The sequence below is a fragment of the Camelus bactrianus genome, chromosome 13, assembly GCF_048773025.1.
Source record: "Camelus bactrianus isolate YW-2024 breed Bactrian camel chromosome 13, ASM4877302v1, whole genome shotgun sequence".
Taxonomy (NCBI): domain Eukaryota; kingdom Metazoa; phylum Chordata; class Mammalia; order Artiodactyla; family Camelidae; genus Camelus; species Camelus bactrianus.
This window is the reverse complement of record NC_133551.1, coordinates 62598106-62616917: the sequence shown is the minus strand read 5'-3', so window position 1 is coordinate 62616917 and position 18812 is coordinate 62598106. Positions and strand designations below refer to the sequence as shown.

The following is an 18812-nucleotide window of genomic DNA, read 5'->3' as shown; positions in this document are numbered from 1 at the left end:
GGGAGACGTGGCCTGGTGGACCGAGCACCCGGGGTCGGCGGCCAAAACTGGAATCCCAAGAAGGACCCAGGCCCGGGAGAGGCGCGAAGCCACCACAGTGAGGCGCCGCCACGCCAGTGTCCCGAGCCTGGCGCCCCCAAGGCGGCCCCAGAGCCCGGGGACCGAGGGGGCAACTCGGCCCCTCCCCGGGATCACCTGCGCGGGGCGGGGCGAGGTCGAGGGCGGGATCCCCGGCGGGTTGAGCCTGGGCGTCCGCGGTGGCGCCGGCGGGAGGCCGAGCAGGGGGCGGCCGGCGCGCGGGGCTTCTCAGAGCAGGTAGGAGGCTCGGGACACCGGGGATGCCGGGTCTGCGGGGACCACAGGAGGCCCGGCTCAGGCGCGGCGGCTCGCTGTCCACCTGCCGGCCGCGCTCGGAAGAGGCGAGCCCAGGGAGCGGGGGTATGGGGTGCCAGTCACGTCCTCACCTCCGCTGGAGGAAGTGCCTGGGGTCTGAGCGCGAGGGCTGTGGGCAGCGGTCGAGGGTAGTGGGAGGGAGATCGACCATCTCCCGCGGACTCAGGAGATGGGGATGGGGGCATGCGTACTGGTGGCCGGAGGGCAAAGCAAGCTCGACCCAGTGCGCAGAAGCGCCCTGAGCGCCAGCCTGCATTTCGGGGTTGATATTACTGGCATCCAGCTGGCAGGTCGCTTCCTCCTCCCACCGTCATCAAGCCTCCGGCAGGGGGGCCAAGACTTCCCGAAAGCCAGCTAGGTGGTAGAAAGGATTGTGAATCGCTCAGAACTTCTGTTGTCTTCATCTGTGAAATGGGTGTCTTGTTGGGTCGGCTAGTTCGGAGGCCCCTTCTGGAGGAAGATCTGCCCTTTAAAGAGATGGAAACCCACAGCAGGAGGAGGAACCCAGGTTTCTAGCTCAGATCAGCAAACTCAGCTGCTTCCAGGTGACTCACTGGACTAGCTGCTCCAGAGGAAAAAAGCAGGGACTCTCCAGTTCTGTGGTCTGGGTACCCTGGCAGGGGAAGGACAAGGGTGTGTCAAATACTAGCGCTGCCTTAGAGGGACCAAGGGAGCCCTGTAGTTTGGGAGAAGGAGCCAGAGTGTTCCTTAGAGGAGATGGGACTGAGTGGGGCTGGGAAAGAAAGCATAGTGCTTAAGAGCTGGTGCTTTGGAATTAACCTGGTCATTGGAATCCCTGCCTTGCTCCTTAGGCAGCTGATAACTTGATCTTGGGCAGGATCCTGCATTTCTCTACTGTTCCATTTGATGTGCTCCTTAAACGAAGCCATTTCTTTTGACAGTGTGTCAGATAGTCCATGTAAAGTGCTTAGTACAAGGTCTGTATATAATAGGCACTCAATAAATATAAGCTGGTAATTTCCACCAGACTGAAGCTTCTTGGAGACAGGGGCCATGTCTATATGGTTCACCACCATAGGATGCCTGGCAAATAGCAGGTCTCACTATGTATTTATTGAATGAATGAATGTTGAATGAGTATGTAGTATAACACTTGGCATGTGGTAAGTAGTCAACAAATAGTGAATTTAGAGATGGCCAGATGCTAACAGATGGATATGCACATAGAAGACAGTGGTCTGAGTGGCTGGAGCGGTATAAACATGAGCCCAGTGGGGAGGGTATAGCTCAACAGTACTTAGCTAATGCTTAGCGTGCATGAGGTCTTGGGTTCAATCCCTAGTACCTCCGCTAAAAGAGAAAAAAAAAAAAAAAACCATAAGCCCAGAGTAGCAGATTCAGGGTACCCCCTCTTATGGAGGGAGGGGAGTAATGTGATAAACTCAGGCAGAGCACAGAGGTGGGGGAGGGCACACAAAATTCTAGAGTCCATAGTCCTAGCAGCCACGTGGGAGTAGATGAAGGAGCTGGAACTCTAGGTAGGTCAAGTAGCTTTCCCAAGTGTCCACCCCAAGTTACAGGGGTGAGGGGAGGGGAGGGCTGGGGGGCCAAGAGACAGCAAAGGACTGTGGGTGCCTGATGGGAATGGAAGATGAAAAGGGAAAGGGGTTCCCATGGTCCCTTTGTCTGGGAAGGACATTCTTCACCTTGTCCTGCTGTCCCCTGGCTGCTAGTGAGGTAGCTGAAGGAGGCAGGGCAGTGCCAGGTGGGCCAGCTCCTGGGAGTGTGGTGAGCCAGGCACATAGTGCATGTGCTGGGTCTCTGGGGGAATCTGCTGTCATCATTTCAAATCAACAGCTTACTTTCATGGTGGGTTCCCGCACCTCTTATAGCCCAGTGCACTGTGGCCCCTCCTGCCTCAGGTGGGGAGGGAGCTGCTCCTTGAGGTGGAGTCGCTCTTAGCAAAGTTAGGGGCCTCCAGCTTGTCTCACCTCCTGGCAGGCAGTTTCATGGGATTCCCATCTCCCTGAGGTGACAAGGACTATGTGAGAAGCAAAGAACAGAAGGGGAGGTGAGAGATTTAGAGGAACACATCAAGAGGAGATGGGAGGCACTGTACCCCTCAAAAGAGCCAAGTTCAAAGCTTCCCCTCGTAACACTTTCCATAATTGCTCATAATTATTTAATATCTGTGTTTTCCATGGACTGTAAACTTTATGAGAAAAGGGAGCAAGCCTGCCTCCTTCCTAGCTGTATCCCCACCCATGACAGTGTCTGGCATGTAGTGGGTGTTCAGTGAATGTCTGTGGAATGCACGAACCCAGGCTGAGGACTGGGGCTCTTGGCTTTGAGAGAGGAGAGCTTTGGTGCCCCTTGGAGAGCATCTCCTGACAGAACTGATGTAAGCACCATGGGTTCTTTTCCCCTGTCCTGTCCCCACCCCACAACTTGAAGGGTGTGACCCTTCTCCCCCATCACATGTATGTGCCTCTGCCCTCTCTCCCACCACCATCAATGTCTTTTCTTGGGAAAAAAAATCCACTTCTAGTAGACATTTGCTGTGCTGCCCTTGATAATCAGACCCCAGGGGATCCCTGGGGCTCCGAGAAGAAGAAAGCAATGTCCAAGCTGATCCCCATCCAGTTGCTCCTGGGATGCAGGGTCACAGAGTGTAGGAGCTACAGGGACCCTTAAAGGTAATAGAAGGCTCCCTCCATTTAAAGGTGAGGAGACTGGGGTCCAGAGAGGATGCAATACACTCAGTCAGTGGAGAGTTAGGGGGGACCTAAAGTCTCCTAATCCAAGTGCTTTGTCACTGCAGAGGGCTGTGAAATTCTCTGGGAATTGTAAATGCTGCAACACTTTCCTTTACTTCCAATCTTCTGATTAAATGGAATGGAAGGTTAAAAAAAAAAGAAAGGGAAAGTGGATTTTAAGTTGCCCAATAAACCTTTTTAATTAAAAAAAAAAATCCTTCATACGGGATGAAAATAAAGAACCAGTTGGGGGGGGGAGTACAGCTCAGTGGTGGAGGGCATGCCTAGCATGCACGAGGTCCTGGGTTCAATTCCCAGTACTTCCGTTAAAACAAACAAACAAACAAACCTAATTACCCTCCAAGATTTTTTTTAAAAAAGAAAATAAAGATCCCAAATTATATAAGTATTCAATTTACTTTTTAAAAGATATATGTTTGATATTGGAGAAAAAAGAATCTGAAACTGGGATCTCTCTAACCTGGCCAGCAGTGCCTGTGCTAAGATGCACCCTGCGCACTGCTGGACGAGGGCTCAGAAAGCAGCTCAGAAGCAGCGGCGCGTTCGTTTCTCCTGGACAGCTTCCAGGTGCCAAGCATGCTGCCCCTATCAGCTTCCCCATCTCCATCCGTCCTGCCTCCTGATGCAGTCGTTGGCATCTGGGCGGCTGGCATCCCACTCTTTGCTTTGGGATCTGGCGGGGTGGATCCCTCTTGGTCTTCTCTCAAACGAATTCCTTATCAGAACCATAGATCCTAGGTGGGCAGGAGGAGGCAGGAAGAGAGGAAGGGGTCTGAGCCAAGGCAAGAGCCTGCCAGCGAGTCTCTGCGGATTCCTGAGCTGGGCTGGGTGTAGGTAAAGCTGAGCTGGTAGGGCCAGAGTGTGGAGCGGGACTGGAACCTCTCATGTGGTTTGAAACTCCCAGGGGTGGTGGCTGCAGTTTGGCCTAAGGAAGGAAAGGAGGGTATGCCAATCTCTAAGACAGAGGGGCCTGTTGAGAGGGGCCTCCTGCCCTGGCCGGCACTCCTGAGCTGTTGGGGCCCTCAATGGGGCTGCCAGATCCTCTGGGATCTGCTGGGCGGCTTGAGGAGGTGGAGGGGGTGGTGTGGGAAGCACCTGGCATCTCAGGGTTCCGTGCAGACCCTGGACAGCCAGCACGCCTTGCTCAGCCCAGGGCAGCCTTGGGCAGGAGTGCCAGCAGTGAGGATGGGGCCAAGGGCGGGGACCCAGTCCTCTGCTTTTGAGCTGTGAGATCTAGTTCAAGCCACCTCACCTCTCTGAGCCTCAGTTTCCTCATTTATTTAAGAGGACACTATCCACAGCACTCACTTCATAAATATTAGTTTCCCTTCCTCGACGGAGAAACTTGTCTCTTGGGACCTGCTGAGCTAACTTTTGTGAAAAAGAAGCTTCAGGATTTTAAAATTCACTCATCATTCATTCATTCACTCACTCATTCCACACTTTCAAGGCTGACACCGGCCTGCAGTGGAGATTCAGAGACAGCTCTTTCTACTGCTGTTGGTGTGGTTTCTTGCAAACCCCCTGCACACATGGCCTGGCTTGAAGCTTCCATCTGTTCCTCCACCTGGGGTTATCTCTTTCAGTCTGTTGTGCAATAAAAAGCAATTGTGTAACTTGTTCCCCCACTGCTGTCCCTAATCCCATAACCCTCCTCCAGGTCTGCTAAAGGTTTATTTAGCCTGCAGGTCTCAGAGGAAACCAAACGGTTAACTCCTGTTTGCTGAGAGCTTGCTAGTGCCCACACAGCGCTAAATGCTCCACATGCCTCAGTCCCTGAACACCCACGGCAGCCCAGGAAGTGAGTAGTGATGTTCCCTTGTTCCCTGCTAAGGTTCAGAGACCACTTCCTGGCTGTCACAGAGGTTCGGACTTCCTGGCCCTGGGCAATTTTGCCTTCCCAGGCCCCTTCCTCCACAAAAATGTTAATGGTTATGTTAATGATGACATTGGCATATTAGAACATGTTCCTCAACCTAAAAGTTCCTGTTTTCTTCTGATTTTGAAAGAAATGAGGACAGTTTTGTGAGCCCCTGGAAGTACTGTGGGCCATGAGCACCCTGTCTCCTGGGCCCGGAGGAGACAGAGGCCCTGCAGCTGAGGAGAAACAGGCTGAGATTCCAGCCCACACGGAAGTCCTAGCCTCCTTCCTGTGCTGCTGTTCAGTCATAAACAAACAAACAAACAAACAAAAAGCAAGCAAGAAACTGCAGGAAAGGGACTAGTTACCTGAAAACTTGACGCCTGTGGTGGTATTAATAGTTCTGTGTGGAAAATGTAACTTGGTTTGTTTATCCAACTCCCCGACAACTCCCACTCCGTGCCTTGCTACTTTTTGACCAGATTTTTTCTAAGAGCCAAGCCCACTCTATTCCCTTTTGTGAAAATTCTAGATGTCCCACCTTGGCCTTCTCTCCAGTCTCAGGTCTTAAGGGTAACTGGTTTGCCCTGAGAACTAAGGGGGATTCATTCATCTTCTAGAAGCAGCTCCAAGTCCCTATCTCATCCCCAGTGACAATGTCGTTGGTCATAGTAATAATAACAACAGTAATTAATATTTCTGAGAGCTCTTAGTGTGCTGGGCATTTGCTAATCACTTGACATGCACTGTCTCCTGAAAGCCTCAGTAACCCTATGGATAGATACTTTTATCATCCCCATTTTGCAGATGGAGAAACTGAGGCTTAGAAAGACTGAGCTGCCTGAGAGGCGGTGCCAGGATAGGGACCTCAGTAGGGAACTAACCTGAGTCTGTTAGTGTGTTGTCAGAGCATGACCTCCGTGAGGCCAAGGACTGTTTCCCACTGACTCCCTGGTGCCCAGCACAAGGCCTTGGTACAGACACACTTTGGGTGTGGAATGAATGAATGCTGGACTGACTTCTTCACTGTCTGCTCTCTAGAGACGCTGACTTGCTTCGGGTCCCTGCTCCTTGTCTGGGGAGTGTTACTGACTCCTGCTTCTGTAGTGCAGAAATTGGCAGCTGCCGCCGAGGGAGCCTGGAGCAGCTCAAAGCCCCTCGAGAGTGAGGAATCAATCAAAACTGGCATTCACTCGCCCATCAATGCCCCTCCAACCCCAGTCCCCCAACCCGGCCTGTGGCATCCCCCTGGAGGAGTCTACCTCCTGCCCAGGCTGCCCCTCCCCAGAACTCAAAGGGGAAGCATGACAGACACGCAGGCAGAGTGCCGGCCAGAAAGGGGTGGCCAAGGGAGTCTGTGTGGCTCTCAGCCCCAGGGCTCATCTTTTCCTCTCCTAATGCCTTGCGGCCTTTCCCAGGGCATTTTACGGGACTGAGAGTAAGTACTTCCAGGGGAACTTGAATTCACCCACCAAAATAATTAGACACCTGAGAAGCACAATTACTCTAAAAGAAAGACAATAAATCAAACTGCATACACCTTATTTACGATTGAAGCAGGTGGACCAAGATTCTAAAGTAAAGCATGATAATTATACTGAAAAAGATAAGGGAAGAAATTCATAAAATAATGCAAGAACAGGAAGTCATAGGAGAGAACCAAGTCAGAAGATTAGCTATGAAAGATAAAATATTTAAAATAAAGGAGGACACGTGGTAGATGGCATAAATATCAGGATGGATACCGTTGAATGAACAACTAAGCAGTGAAGAGGAAAATCAAACTGAGAACTGTCCCGAGAGGAAGCAGGAAAAGATAAAGAGATAACAAACGACAATGAAGGCTAAGAGAGATGGAGAGTCGAAGTCAGTGTGCCGAAAGGAGAGAAAAAGGAAAGAGAATTGGGAAACAGTGAAGAAGTAATGGAGATTAAATGTTCCAGGTTAAAGGAAAATGAATGAATTCAGATCGAAAGGACTCATGGAGTAGCCAACAGTAGAACTGAAGAAAAATCCATACACAGATATTGTGGTAAAATTGAGAATATGGAAGACAAAGAGGAAGAGCAGAGAGAAATAACGTCCCTTACAAAGGGGCAAGAATCAAACTGACATTATACGTCTTGATAACAACCCCTCCTTTTTTCTGGTGGGGGGAGGTAATTAGGTTTATTTATTTATTTATTCTTAGAGGAGGTACTGGGGATTGAACCCAGGACCTCATGCATGCTAAGCATGCGCTCTACCACTTGAGCTATGCCCTCCCCACAGCAATCCTTCATAAAGGAAGTCAAAGAGTAATGTTATTAAGAATTGAAAGGAAAGAATCCTTTCCATCCAGAATTTTAAAGCCAGCCAAACTGTCATTCAAATGTGAGGTCATACTGAAAATATTCTTGGGCAAATAAAGCCTCAGAAGATGGAATACACAAAGACCCACATTGAAAATACTTGTGGAGGAAATACTTAAATAATAAAAGAAACAAATGCAGGAGATGCTGCAAGAGCTATGGGAAGTCAGGGTGTTTAAGTCAGGGGTCAGTGCAAGAAACAGAAGCGGAACTCGGCATTTTAGGCAGGAAGGGATTTTATGCACCTAATTCCTTTAAAACATTGGAAAGGCTGGAGACTCATAAGACACTGCACAACTGGCCAGACTGGAGGGCTATGGCACCTGCCATAATCAGGAAAGGGAAGAAACCACAGAGCTGCCCAGAACTGCTGAATTTAAGGGCACATGACCATGGCCATGTGATCCAGGGATCCAGAAGCTAGTACGCTGTAACTACCCAGATTCTGGAACTCAGTCTGGCTACAAATCTGGTTACAACACTTGCTCATCTTTCTAACAGAAGACCAGCCTTGGGCCCAGACACTTTGGGAGGTAACGCTGTCTAGCTAGACTGTAATGACTTTGATCTGTTTTGTTGAATTCATTTTGTTACCTTCTATTGATGGCAAGTGACATTGGCTTCCTCTTTTCAGACATGATAGAACATTTCTGTTTAGAATACACTTTTAAATGTCTTAAAGGAAAATTAGGTCCTGCAAAGCCATTGTGATTGGTGCCAACAATTATGATAAGTAGTCCAAGGTGGTAGAGGTGACCTGGGGAAGAGGTGCAGTTGCATCTCATGACAGAGGAAGGTTTAGATTGGTGTAGAGTTGAGAAGAGAGCACTGGACCCAATCTGCTGATTATTGGTCCCTGTGTAACCAGTGGCTCCAAGGCTTAGTGGCTGCAACAATTTACTGTTTTCTCTTGTGGCTCTATAGTTTGACTGGACTCAGTGGGGAGGTCCTCACTTGGGGCCTCTCATGTGGTTTCTGTCGGATATTCACATCTGAAGGCTCCATTGGCCTGGGTGTCCACAGTGGCTCCCTCATGTGGCTGCCTGGGGCTGTCAACCAGCACATCTAATTGTGGCCTCTGCACGTGCCTTGGGCTTCTCACTGTGTGTCAGCTGGGTTCCAAGAGGGAGGTTCCCAGGAGCAAGCATTCTGAGAGGCAAGAAGCAGAAGCTGCCACTTAAGGGCTATATCCAGACCTGCCAGTGTCACTTCCACCGTGTTCTAGTGGCCCCAGTAGTCACAGGGTCCGCCTCCATTCAAGTGACTAGAGAAACAGACTCTACCTCTTGAGAGGGGAGCATCCAGATCGCTTTGCAGAAGAGCTCGTGGAATGGGAGATATTGTGCGGGGTTTAGGAGACAGGAAGTCACTCATTCCCCGCCTAGGGTGAGGGAGAAAGGGAGGAGAGAAGTGCTGGTAGACAAAACTGGAAAAGGTTCATGGCAGACCTTGGTTGATGAGACAGAGAACAGAGCTTTCTTCTGTAGCCGGCCAGAAGTGATTGATGGTATTGGAATCATGGAGAGACACCGTGCAGAAAGGTCTCAGCAACTCTGTAATTCTAATTCCTGCTTCAACAAGAGGGTCCCCCAGGAAGAAGACTGGTAGCTTCTATTCCTTTTCAGTAGTATATCCCAGCACCATGATAGAGTGAGAAAACAAAACAAAACAGAAAAACACTGACCCAAATCCACAAGCATTTGTTAGACAATTATTGTATGGCTGGTGCATGGCCAGGCCAGGCACTGTGAAAGGAAGTCTACGATTTATAAGCCACTGGACTATCCTGGAAATTCCAGTATTTCTGCATTCATTCTATAGCGTCTAGATCTCCTCATGGATCCAAAATTCTTTGCTAGGACAAGTGTCCTGGTTTTTGACCAAAAAATTATGGTGCAGGTCCAAGTGCAAGCAACAGAAGAGCCCAGAGGAGGGGTGGCTTGCCCCTGGAGTCTGCGTGGAGCTGAGCAAGGGGCTCTGATGGCCATCAGCAGAGTTCAGGGAGCCAGAGCCCAGGGACTGAAGTGCATGTTCAAAGCCAGCCCATCCCAGGGCATCTGCTGAAGCCCATCTGTTCCATGCAGCCTGTATGTGAGCATGGGTTCATTCCCCAAGGAGCTCCGAGAATAGAAGGGAAGACAGAGCTGTCTACTAATTACAACACTCTCATGTGATGAGTGCTGTAACCAGAGTACCTAGGAAATGCTGTGAAGTCTCAGAAGAGACTGGCCTACTTGAGATGGGTGGGTGGGGGAGCTTTGGGCAGGTCTCGGAGAAGGAAACCAGCACTTATTAAATAGTGCCCAGTATGCATCAGGCACTCACTCCACTAGGGATCTGACCTGCATTGCCAAGTGACTTATGCATGCAAAACCCCTACAAGTGCCTGGTTTATACAGTAAGGCTAAGTAATTACCGCTTCTTATTAACAGTTAGTATCCCATTTGATTGTTGCAGCCAGGAAAGAGAGAGACAGGAATCCCAAAGCCCAGTTTACGGATGAGGAAACAGGCTCAGAGAGGTTAAGTCACAAGTCCAAGGACACTCAAGCCAGAATTCAAGTCCATGTCTAACTCTAAAACGCACACCCCTCTCTGCTCTACCACACTGCCATTCCATGGGAAGGCAGGGACATTCCAGGAGAGGGACAAACCCTGTCAAGAAAGGGGGTGGACTCAGTAGGCCCATAGAGCCAAGGTTCAGAGTGTGTGGATGCCAAGATGGGCTGGAGAGGAGGGAGGAGAGAGGTGTGAAGGGCTTTGAATGCCAGGCCAGGATACAGGGAGCACGCTTTGTTCTATCCGCTGGGAGAACTGACCCAGGGTTCCCCGATGCCCCAGCTCACACTGTAATCTCACCTCCCAGGTCACTGTGGTGAAAACTTGTCACTTGCTGTCCATATCCTTCAAGTCAGGGCTGGGCCTGAGACACGGGTCTCCTGACTCCCAGCCTGGAGCTCACTCCTCACCCAGCTTCCTCCTTTCGGGCGGTACTGTTGACTCAGAACCTGAGCCTGGGCAGAGAGCACAGGAATATTTATTTATGTCACTGCCAACCCTGACTGCTGAAGGCCCCCCAGGGATACCTCACCAAGAAGTTCAGTTATATAACCCCAAGCTGACAGGGCCAGAAGGAGAAATGTTTTGTTTTGTTTTGTTTTTGTTTGTATTGTTTGGGGGGGTAATTAGGTTTATTTTTAAATTTATTTTTAATGGAGGTACTGGGGATTGAACTAAGGACCTCATGCATGCTAAGCACACACTCTACCACTGGGCTATACCCTCCCCCTGATAATTATTCTTTTTTCCTCAGTCTTGGACACACTTTGAAACTGTGTAGCTTGACATTTGCCTCTCTTCTTCCTCATTTTATCGACCTGGGGTCTCCAGGGATCTTGGTGGTTATAGGTCAGTCGTTGATTTTAGCCTTGAGTCTGGTGAGGCTGAGGGTTTGGGGAGTTCTTCCTAGAGGCCAGGGAATGGGGAGAAAAGAATAATCTCAAAGAGCTGCTTTATGCCAAACACCCTCCCAGAGGCTTTATATTCACAACCTCATTTTACCCAAACAGCAACCCTATGAAGGAGGTCCCTTTTATTACCTCCATTCTACAAAGAGTGAAGGCACAGAGAGGTTAAGTAACTTCCCAAAGTGCACACAGCAGAGCCAGGTCAGGAGCTCTGACGCTCCTAGTTTTCAGACATCTCATGTGAAATTCATGACATAGGAATTCTGGAGAGAGCAAGGCGTGCTAGCATCTCCCTGGAGAAGAAGTTTCTCCATAGCTGAATCCCCAAACATCTCTCACATCTAATCTCCATTCTGGCCTTCCCTAGACACTCAGCTCCTCTGTGCTGGAACCCTCACTGTCCCATCCCTCTCACCAAATCTTACACTTCCTTTCCCGAATGTGTTCATCCTCACCCCCACCTCCCAGTCTTCACACCCACTGTTCTTCCCAGCTAGAATGTCACTCCTTTTTCACCTTACAAAACCCCAGCAAAATATTATTATTATTATTATTATTATTATTATTATTATTATTATTATTATTATTATTATTATTATTTTATAATAACAACAACAGAGCAGAAGCTGTGGAATAGAGTCATTAAAAGAATGAATTCTGGAGTGTTCTGCCTGGTTCCAACTAGGTTCATCACTTTTACTGGCTGTGTGACCTCAGGCTAGTTAGTTAACCTCTCTGGACTTCAGTTTCTTCACCTGTAAGCTGGAAATAATGATACCCAGCTTACCAGTAAGATAGAGATAAGCTTATGGGGTGAAATGAGTTATAAAAATAAAAGTCAAAATGATACAAATAAAAATTTATTTGTAAAGTTTTTAGGAACGTGCTTGGCACATAGTAATTGCTCATTAGGTGCTTATTCTTATCATCAAGTCTTCAAAATGTAGTGCAGACTCTGAAGTCGGAGTCCTTGGGTTCACATCCCACCTCAGTTTGTGACTTAGATAAGTTACTTAACCTCTGTGGGCCTCAGCTTCCTCTAGAAAAAATTTGAACAGTAATATGCTTAGGGTGAATGAGACCATCAAAAAGATGCAAAGTACTTAGAGGGCTTGGCACTAAGAAACAGGTAAATATGAGCTATTATTGTATTACTGGGATTCAGACCCAGATCACCCTGATCCCAAAGCCCAAGGGTTTAATGACCACAGGGTACCACTCAAATTTTGGCTTTCTGGGCAGCCTGCCCTCTCCCCCAGCCCCCTGCCCAGCACCCTCTCCCACTCTGAGCTCCAAAGCACTCACAACCTGTCTTGTGTCTTAGTGTCACAGCTGCACTACTGGCGGCCACATGTGGTGGGAAAACACACCCCCAGTGACCCATGCTTGGTCCCTGCTCGATGCTGTGGTTCACCCAGCAGGGCCCCACTGCTCATTCACTTAGTGGGTATTGAGTTCATTCAATTACTATGTGTTCATACCTGCAGTGTGCCAAGCAGTATTCAAGGCACTAGGGATTCAAATGGTGAATAAAAACCGACACATCCCCAGCACTGATAGAGCTCAGAGTCTAATATGGGACACAACCATTTATCAAGTGGAAGATACAAGCTGCATCCAGTGGTGAGAGAGGAACACAGTGCTGAGAGGGTTAAAGCATCAGAAGTGTCAGTAGGTGAGGAAAGAGTGCTCTGGCACATGCAAAGTCCCTGTGGCAACAATGGGACAGAATGACAGGGCTGAGCTCAGACAACAAGGAGACTACAGGGATCTACAGGATCCAGATCTTGTACCGGAGACTTGTTGGCCGTAGTAAGTTCTAGTTTTTAAAGATCCTGTGGCTGTATCATGGAGAAGGGTTGCAGAGGTCCAGAGCAGAGTCAGTCATGGCCTGTTGGGAAGCCATGGCAGCATCCAGGTGAGAGAAGACCTGCCTGGACCTGGGCAAGGATGGGGATGATGAAGGAGATAATGAGACAGTTTGTAAGAAATGAAGATAAATCTGAAAGGGCTTGATGATAGAGGTGACTTTAGGTTTCTGACTTCAGAGGATACATGGATGGTGGTGACATCTGTGATGGGGAAGCTGGTGAAGTACTGGGGCACAACAAAGCACCACCTGGGCCCTCAAGAGGCGGGTAGTCCAGCTGGGAAAGTGGACATGCAGTAACAATGACGATGGTAATAATAATAGCTGATTAAGCGCAGGATTTGAACTCAGTAGTAGTCCAGCGCCAGAGCCGCCGATGTAACACCTGCACCATACAGCCAATGTGCCATCAACTTCATTTTCTAAGTGCCTAATAGGTGCCAAGAACTGTGCTAGGCACTGGGATGTCAGCTTTGAGGGAGAAAGCCAAGTGTCCTGCTCTCATAGGGGAAAGAGATGGGTCACATACAAGACAGTTGCAGCTGGCGGTTGTTTTTTTGAAGAAGGTTAAAGAGAGTAAATGAGACAGTTCCTGGGATTGGGGGAAAGAGATAACCTTAGACAGAGACAGAGTGGTGACGTTTAAACTGACACAGTAATAGAATTGCATAATCACACAGTTAATAGTTCAGAGCCCCAGGAGGTAGTAGGGGGTGGGAGTGAACAAACTTTTTGAGGTGGCTTTTTTTTTTTTTTAATCATTGAAACATTTGACATACATTCTAGAAGTGTTTGAAGGTTTGGGTTTTGAAGTGTAAGTAGGAGTTCACCAGGCAGACAGAGTTAGGAAGTCATTATAGACAGAAGCATGAATATGAGCAAAGGCAAGCATGCTAGCGAATGTGTGTGTGTAGAACACAAGCTCTTTGATATCTCTAAAGTACAGTTCATAAGCTCCATGTTAGCTGAAATGCCAGGCCTATGCTGTTTCCTTTTTGTCTCCAGTGTTTAGCAGCACCATCTCTAGCACATAGCATATGATTAATGAATATTTACTGAATGAACAAATGCATGAACTAGTGTTGGTAGGAGAGGCAGTAAAGAGAGAAGGACAGAATAAACCAGTATTTTTCGATATAATATGAGCCACGTATGTACTTTTAAATGTTCTAGTAGCCACATTAAAAAAGTAAGAAGAAACATATTAAACTTTATAATATATTTTATTTAATCTAATATTATCAAACATCTAATCAGTATTAAAAATATTACTGAGCTATTTTACACTATTTTATTTTGTGCTAAATCTTTGAGGCCCCGCAGGTATTTTACATATATAACGCATCTCAATTCAGACCACATTTCAAGGATTCCACAGCCACATGTGGCCAGTGGCTACCATATTGGCAAGCACAGGCCTAAAAGCCACTGGGCAGTAAAAAGATGGATTTTATTTGTCTTAGCTGATGAGAGGCCACTGAAGGTCCAGGCTGAGGTGAGCAAGTTCAGATTTGTTGCTAGAAAGCTGTCTGTGGTGGCTGTGCAGTCAATGGGTTTTGAGAGTGGAAAGGCCCTTTCCATCCTCTGGGGTGGAGAAGTCACACTAAGGACATACCCGACTCTGTCTGGCTGTGGTGTGATTGGGGTGGAGAGAAGTGCCTCGTCCCCAGCTAGGAATCTCCCTCCTTTGGCGAATGTCAGAGCCTGAGGCCCCCAGCCTGCCATCAGCCACATCCTCCTCTGTGTCTCTGAGCTTCTCTTTCCCGGGGCAGTCAGTGCTCCCTGTATAGTGTGACATCTGCTCTGGTTTGTGGGTAAACAGGCATGGCTGTGGGCAGCTCCGTGAGCAAATGAAGTACCTATTAGCGTGTTTAGCAGCAGCCCCGCCTGGCCGAGCTCAAGACACATCAGCCTATGGCGGCAAATGCTGGCTCCCAGCCCCAGTGCAGCCCACCACCCCCAGGAGTACCCAGGGGCCCTGGTGTGCTCAGCCCCTGGCACACACCCCTCACACTGCCTTCCTGCTCACTTCTGTATTTCCTTGGACCCCAGCCTCACCCTTGCCTTGCGTGTTCTGCACACCCTAAAAGTCGCTTCCATATCCCCTCTGACTCTTCAAGGAGGCAGGGTGGTATGCTGGGAGGCCCTTGGTTTGGGAAGCAGACCACTGGGTCCCCACCCTGCTCTGGTAGCTCTGTGACTTTGGGGCATTGCTCAGCCTCTCTGAGCCTCTGTTTCCTCAGGTGTAAAGCAGAATGAATGTGATGAGGGTTAAATGAGATAATGAATGTGAAGTCCCAAGCACAGTGTTAGGCACAGAGGAGGTCCCAACGGGAGCAGTGGTGACTGTGAGTGGTAAGTGCTCGCCTCCCCCACCCCAGCTCCTTGAGAGCCAGGCCCAGCTCACACCCCCTGGGTTCTCCCAGTCTCCACAACTGCCATGCTCCTGCGGCCCGTCAGCCTCTGGTGACAGGGTTCACATGGCATTGACACTAAATGTTTGGCAAAAACCGGACCTGTGGGCTCAGCTCTGTGGGATGGGAAGCATCAATGATCCAGGGAGAGTCTTCAAAGAGGACACTGGAAGCCCTTCCCTGGGCAGGTCAGCACTGAGGACCCTGAACCCATACCAGGCTGACTTCCCCACTAGGTATGGCAGACACAAGGCCCATAATACTTTAAGCCCCTCCCTCAATGTTTTAATTGCTTTTAAAATAAGGAGGGAAAAACCCAACTTTTAGGGTAGAAGAAAATATTTCCATTTTTTTTCTCACATCAGAAAAAATAAAATGTTTAGAGCCCATGCAAGTTTATTATGGTGGGAACGGCCCACAAAAGCCACGCTGCGGCCCTGACCAACTCTTCAATCGTCAGACGCGTTTATTGGGCAAGGTACTTCCCATGGGTTCTTATTCCTTCCTTATGATTCTGTGTGGCCGCTCACACATCTTTCTTTCCCTGAGATGAGGAAGCTGAAGCTAGTAGATGGTAAAGAAGTTGCCTACAACTTAACAGAAGTGACAGAAGTGGGATTTGAACCCTGGTCTACCTGAGTCCAAACGCTTTTTTTCTCCACATCATGAGTATTTGCAAGTTTACCGTTTGATTTGATTTGGTCCTCGCAGCTTCAGGGTGGAATAATCAGCCCCATTTTAGAGCTGAGGAAATTGAGGCTGGAGGGGAAGGGAGTACCTGCCTCGCAGTCAAAGAGAGTGGGGAAATGGCCCCTCCTCTGGAACCCCCCCTCCTGCCCCCTCCCCTGTCTAAAACCTTTCCTGTTGGCCCCACCGACACTGTCTCCACCCTCTGCCCTCCCTGTGGTCACTCTCGGTCTGGTCCGGCCACCCTGCACACGTGGCTCCCCTGCCTTTCTTCCTGCCCCCCTTCCTTTGTCGGGTGTCCTGGCCCATAGAGGGGCTGCTCAGGTCTGCACAGCGTCTACATCCCCCCTCCTAACCAAGCTGGGGGCTGGCGCTGCCATCTAGGAGGGAGGGAGAAAAGAGAGAGCAAAGGTGTCGATGAAACCGTGGGCCCCCAGACAAACTCCCCTCTGTATCTCAGGGCCTGTTGTGACTGGCTGTGGGCCAGCTCTCACCGCGGGCAGCGTGAATGGCTGGGATTGTTTCCCCACCTCCTGTCCTGTCTGCAGTCCAGCGCCTGCCAGGCCTGGGCTTGGGCAGGAAAGGGGAGGGGTGTTCCTCCTGGAATGGAAGGTGTGGGAGGCAGGCCAGCCTTGGGGAGGGTGAGGGGCCATGTCCTGAATCAAACTGGGAGGCAGGAGAGTCACAAGATGGAAGGAGCCTGAGAGGGAGGGACGTCACCAGGTCCCAGCTGTGCACTTTGCAGGAGAGCAAACTGAAGTTCAGACAGATCTAGTGACTTGCCCAAGGTCACACAGCAAGTGAGTAACAGAGGTAAGACTTGAACCCTGGACTCCTAACTTCCGGCCCAGGGTTCTTGTCCCCACATCAGGCCTCACTGTTGGGGTTTTGGTGGTGACCCTGTTAAACAGGTGAGGTAATGAGCACCATAGCCCAGGACGCTGGGACTCAAAAAGAGAGCGTCACATGATAAGGTTACGCAGCGCTAGGCTTCCCCGAAATCTATAGTAGAGCGCAGATACTCCAGCCGAGGTTACATCCTTAACTCGTCATTACAAACACTTTGAGGTTAGCCAAGCCCTTGGAAAAGGTGGAGGGAGAGGCAGAGAATCAAAAGCAAGACGACTGAAAGGTAGCATTAGGGGTAAACTCAGATTAGTGAGTTTTTAAAGAGGGCACTGGACTTAGTTCATAAAAATAGTAATAATAAAGGGCTGGCTAGCCAGGAGCACTGGGGGGAAGGACACCTGGCTCCAAGGAGACTTGGGTTTGGAATTTTCCCTGCACTCCCACCCCCAATTTTTTTTTCCTCCAGAAGTTCACAATGGCCTATGCATGGTTACACAACTCAGTTACATCTCTGTGTTCTCGCTTTAATAGGTGGCAGTTAAAAGTAACTCAGAAACGTCAGTTGGTGTGTTTTAGAAACTTAGTGCAGTTACCACAGCAGGGAGTTAGGGGCAAAGCTGAGGGGGAAACGCAGGGCTGGGTGGGAGGTCATCACGCCCTCAGGGGTGGAAACCCCAGCCTGGGTTCCGTCAGGTTCGTTGTGGTTCTTGCTATTGTTGTTACTGGTCTTGTCTGGAATGAATCAGGAAGAAGTTCTGGAAAACACACCAAATGTATCCTCCTGTCTGAGAGTGCTGGGAGCCTCGCCAGCCCTCGGTTTCCCCTTTTGTAAGGAGAGGGCCATGGACTCGGCAGTGTTTAGACTGGCTTCCACCAAAGTCTATGATCCCAGGAGTTGCGTCCTGGGACCATCACAGAGGGTGCGAGGAGCGGCAAAAGAGACATTATGTGGGGAGGAGTTTGGTTCCTTAAGGCTTTTGGGGGAGCTTAACTTTCCATCATCAGTTCATCCCCCAAACTCTTCAACAGAAGTGTAGATCTTTCAGTCTGGAAAAACACATCAGAAAACCTACCGGCTTCACTTTTCCTTGGCTGGTGGAATCCCCCTGCGCCTCCCTCCTCCCCACAGTCGGGCTGGCTCCCCAAGGCTGTCGTGGGGTTCCACCCTGGGCGCCCTCTGGCCCCTGGATCCTATGAGCTGCTCCTTCCCTCCTCCACTTTGGTGGCGTGTGCCCTCCGGGAGCATCCTGGCAAAAGGTGCACAGGGTGGGGTGGATTTTTTGTGAAGCTTAGTATGCCCCCAAATGTGGTTCTTCTGCCCTTACGCTCAATATTGAGTTTGGCTTGCGATCCATTTCTAGGCTGGAAATTATTTTCCCTCAGAATTTTGGAGAATTATCTCAGAGCTCCTAATGCCGCCGCTGTCAGATCCACTGCCTTTCTGGTTCCATCTGAGTGTTGATCCTTTATTGGTACTTGACCTTGTTTTTTGTTTTTAATCTATAGATATATGTTGTTTTAATCTATAGATGTGTGTGGGATATTCTTTATGTCCTGTATTCTGAAAGGTCATGATTGTGAACCCCATGTGGGTCTTTTTTATTCATTGTTCTGGGGACCCTGTGGGTCTTCTCATTCTGAGAATTCATGTCCTTCATTTCTGGGAAATTTCCAGGTATTCTTTGGTAATTTCCTCCTCTTGATGTTTTCTGCTAAATCATTTCTGGAATTTTTCTTATTAGAGTGTTGGACCTCTTGGAGTAATTTGTTTTTCCCTATTTCTCTCTCAGTCTTTTTTGTTCCACTTTATGGGACATTTTCTCAACTATCTTCTGATGCTTCTATTGAATTTTAAAGTTTCTTTAATCATGTTTTTAATTTCCTAGAACTCTTTCTTGCACTCAGAATATTCTTTTCTTATAGCATCCTGTTCTTGTTTTATAGATGTAGTAGCTCATCTCTTGAGGATGTTGAAGTGTTCTTCTGCCCTTTGTATTGTCTCTGTTTGCTTTATTTTTTCCCATTTTTTTTCAAATTGAAGTATAGTCAGTTTACAATGTCATGTCAATTTCTGATGTACAGCATAATGCTTCAGTCATACATATACATACATATATTCCTTTTCATATTTTTTAAATTATACTACAAGGTTACTACAAGATATTGAATCTAGCTTCTGTTTG

At 48.8% G+C, this 18812-nt stretch overlaps 1 protein-coding gene across 1 annotated transcript in view; it reads left to right on the top strand.

The window, feature by feature from the left end:
• Positions 1–157: 157 nt before the first annotated feature.
• The window catches only part of NCMAP (non-compact myelin associated protein), a 38843-nt gene continuing 20188 nt past the window's right edge, over positions 158–18812 (top strand). Inside the window, exon 1 of the mRNA XM_074377164.1 lies at positions 158–315. The gene's annotated coding sequence lies outside the window, so the exon portion shown is untranslated. The remainder of the gene's footprint in view (positions 316–18812) is intronic.